Source organism: Silurus aristotelis (genome assembly GCF_946808225.1).
Source record: "Silurus aristotelis genome assembly, chromosome: 12".
Taxonomy (NCBI): Eukaryota; Metazoa; Chordata; class Actinopteri; order Siluriformes; family Siluridae; genus Silurus; species Silurus aristotelis.
In genome coordinates, this window is record NC_139585.1 from 10,472,566 (window position 1) to 10,476,955 (window position 4,390).

General features: G+C 34.3%; 1 protein-coding gene across 1 annotated transcript in view; it reads right to left on the reverse strand.

The window, feature by feature from the left end:
• Positions 1-4,390, reverse strand: part of pigf (phosphatidylinositol glycan anchor biosynthesis, class F) — a 218,768-nt gene that overhangs the window by 26,772 nt on the left and 187,606 nt on the right. The gene's annotated exons all lie outside the window — the stretch shown is intronic.

Consider the following 4,390-nt stretch of genomic DNA (forward strand, 5'->3'; position numbering starts at 1 on the left):
CCAAAATATTAAATAAATACTGCCAGCAAATGTGGGTGATCATCTGATCATCTGGCTGTATTTCTAATTATTGCTTTGAGCGGAAGTTGATTAAAGGATTACTTTTAAAGCTTTTATGTAACAGTAAAACATAAAAACAAGAAGCAGCTTAATTGCGATATGATATTTATTTATTGGGTCATGGAGTGTTAGCACCTTGCATTTAAAGATGCGGTACAAGCATACGGTTGATTACTTACTTGATTAGTGGTTGCAGATTGCTTGTGTGAAGACTGGTAGTGGTACCGTAAAAGGTGAAGAACTCAGCAAGACCCTATAAAACCTATAAACCTATACAGCAAGACACTCGTTTAAAAATAAATGTGATATTAAAGAGTCTGAAGGAGATGAATGTGGGTGCAGAAACTTTGTCAGAAAAAGTAAATGCAAGAAATCAAAACGTATGTGTCAGGGCTGGACTTTTTCTGAAACTTTTGTTATTTTAGAACTGAATTAATAAAGCAGTTATGAACAGCCCCCATAGCCCCAAGGGCCTGGCTTCAGTTTAAGCTTGGGCTACATTTATGGCATTTGGCAGATGAAAAGAGCAAAGGAGGTAGAAGTGTAACACGTATGTTAAGTAAAGTATTAGATTCTGTGAAGTCTTCACTTTTGGCAGACACTTTTATTCAGGGCAATTTATCATTATATCATTTATACAGCTGAGCAGTCGAGGGTTTAGGGCCTTGTTTGAGGCGGAGGCAGCTTTGCAGTGCTGCGATTTAAACCCACACCCTTCTAATAAGAATTCCAATGTCTTAACTGCTGAGCTACCACTACCCATTTTACATGTCCTCTCTGTGTCAGTGTAGATTTCCTCTAGGTTCTCCAGTTTCCTCCCACTTTGAAAACATTCCAATAGATGGATTAAATAGTAAATTATGCTAAATTAACCAACAAGTATGTGGATACATGTATGCATAGTGCCCTTGCATCTCATCCAGTTGGCTTTCGCACCCCACACCCAAGGTTTCTAGGAGAGATCCTAGATCCATAACGATCCTGACAAGGATTTGAGCAGTTACTGCAGATGAAGGGTGAATGAACAGTGCTTTTCTGACAGTTATGGAAGAACCGTAACTTTATGATCAATGTTTCAGAGAAATTAGTTTAGTGAACAGAGCTAGAAGTGGAAAATGCATGCTTCATTAAAGTGTTTGACTTTGCAGCCTTTGTTTTTTTGTTGTGTGTGTGTGTGTGTGTGTGTGTGTGTGTGTGTGTGTGTGTGTGTGTTCAAATCTGTTCAGATTCCCCCCATTTCTCCCCTATTCAGATTTCCCCCATTTTTTTAAATCACAAATCAATAAATCAAGTCTATGTACCTCTACTGAAAATCACTAGATGGCAGCACATAAATTGGATGTAAGCAAAAACTGTACATACTTTATGCCTGTCTTTACATATATAAGCTATATAAGTAACTCGTGGCCAAGCAAACAGAAATTCATGACATAAAGGAAAAGGAAATAAATATAATAAAATTTAAAATCTGAGAATTATATGCTGCATTAAAATAAACAGAATTTATTGAAATATATTTTAAATGCTTCTTTTTAAATCAGCTTTCTGTTTTATTTAGCAAAAACTACAGTAAGACCAAACTGCATCATATAGCCAAACTGCAATATGATCATGTTGGGTCCTTTTGTAAGATAATTAACTGCTCAGCTGTGTATATTTGAGGATTTGGACTGAACCTCACTTAAATCCTTGACATAAGTCACTAAATTGTATGGTTTCTAATGTTCCCTTTTTTTTTTTTTTTTTTTTTTTTTTTTACTGCCGATAACATAACCTACCACTCCATAACATAACATAGTACAATATCATGCATATACATTATTGATTCCATTGCATTAAATAATGTTACACAGGCCACACTGCAAACAATAATTATATAGCAATCATTTCCAAGCAAAATGTATTAGGATGTGGTATGTCCCATATTTATGTATTTAAATAAATAATCACAGTGCTTATGTGATATGTTTGGGTATATTTTTAGTAATTTATAGTCAATTCTAGTAACTTGGTTTATTCTAAAGTATTGTGTGAATTGTTTTGAAATTGCTTTAATCTTGTTCCTGTTAATGCCAAGTTGGATGCAGTTTTACAATTGAATGATAACAAGTAAACACTGCAATGAATATTGATATAATTAATTAATGTAAGTACAGTAATGCATTTTCATGGGATTTCTATAGTGTGATTAAAATGCAAAATTATGATTATTTTGCATTTAATACAGACTGACAATGTTATAGGCATTACTTTTAAGTCTAAGTTAAAGTAGAATAAGTAGGAAAGAATTTTCAGCTTTTAAAAACAAATGCAGCTAAAATTCAATGTAGTATTTATAAAAAAAAAAAACCTGCATAATTCTACTTGGCATTTTCAAGGGATTACAGGATATAAATCTAATTGGCATGCATGAATTTTTATTATTAATTTATAAATTAAATATACTACACTTGAAATTTTCATGCTTATCTTAAACAGTATGCATTAAATATGTTATTTTAAAGATAATGGCTCAAATGCATGCAGCCTTCATAATTCTCTTGCAATTGAAGTTATCCATAGACATGTCGTATCATGAGCGAAGCAAAAGCTGATGTCCTGATGAAACTGAAGAAGAATTATGAGCAATATTATGAGCAGTACTGTCTGTCTTTGTCATACAAATGCATGACCAGGTTGTCAGGAGGAGACATGGGCATAAAGAGAACATGATCACATGACTGGGACTGGGAACTCACAGTCCCCTCACAAAGTTCTCCACTGCTCACTCTATAGAAAATACATCACATAAGCAAACATTTCTTTCGTGACAACCCACCCCTAGTGTGCATGTACATTTGCAAGAACACTCCAATAACATATGAGCAGATTATAGTACACTCTCAGTACTTTTAAATTAATTCTAAAAATTACATTTCAGGCTAGCATGGGTTAGTGTACATAGTCACTGGTCTAATTAATCACTACTATGGCTATAATAACAATTTCTTTCCCAAATTTCTATAATCTTTAACAGATATATAGTATAAACATGTGAAGATCAGTTGTGAACAGTGAGAAAATACAGTGGAACACTGTCAATACACAACTTCCTTTTAAACATATACAATAAAATATATTGTTTATATTTACATTACATTTACATAAAAAAAAACATTTACATTAAAAAACTTAAACCGAATCTAGAAAAGGTAAAAATAAATACAAAATAATAATGCATTATTATAATTATTTAAATATAATTTGTCAACCAACATCCAGAAAGTCACAGTTTTATACATTTTGCAGTAAAATACTTGACTAATGATTTCCAAATCAATCAGATTTTTAGCTTACAAAAAGGATGACATTTTATACCATAAGGTTTTTCAAATAGGACAATTCATGTAGTCCTGGGTTTGAGAAAAATTGATATGAGATCGGCTAATAGGGACATTAGAAAAGCAAGGGACAGGTCTATCTACAACTTCTGGCCGTTGTTCAAAGCCTATACATAGTGTGGAAATAAGTGATATGCGGATTATGCCTAATATGTTGATAATCATAAAATTATTATTATTAAGATTTTTTAGATTAGTTATCTATCTATCTATCTATCTATCTATCTATCTATCTATCTATCTATCTATCTATCTATCTATCTATCTATCTATCGCTCTCTCTCTCTCTCTCTCTCTCTCTCTCTCTCTCTCTCTCTCTCTCTCTCTCTCTCTCCATCTATCCAGTCTGGGCCTACTCCCATGTTATAAAAGCCAGATAGGCCTGAAGGTAAATAGTTTTGTCTTAGATCAAGATCTTTAATATCATTTTATGTGCAAATCGAATGAATATCCAGCTGGGTTGAATAAAATGCTCTATGCAGTCAGTTGGATGAGTTTGGAAGTTTGAGTTGATAATCATGGGCCTTTGTTACATGGACGAATTATGATCCTGCCATGTGCTCATACTGAGTGTAACTACAGTACTAGAGTACAGTTGCTTTACAGCTCATATCTACTTTTATAGACGTCGTAGGCACGGATAAAAAGTTGTTGGTGTGTGATCAGGGGGAAACGTTTAAATTGTTAAACTTCACACTCCACGTACAGTCTACTTCTACTGTTCCAAAACAGGCAAACACGTGAATGAGGTCCCTAAAGTCATACACCCGAGCACACTCCCGCCTTCTCCATTCTGATTGGCTATTCCAGCACCCATGCGCATGCTTCCGAGATTTTAACCAATCATAACGCGGGAATCCCGCTGCGTCTGGTCAACCCTAGCTTGAGGAGGCGGGGCTTGTCTAAAATGCATGTGAGAAATCACCAGTCGGAAGCTGCAAATCCAGAGC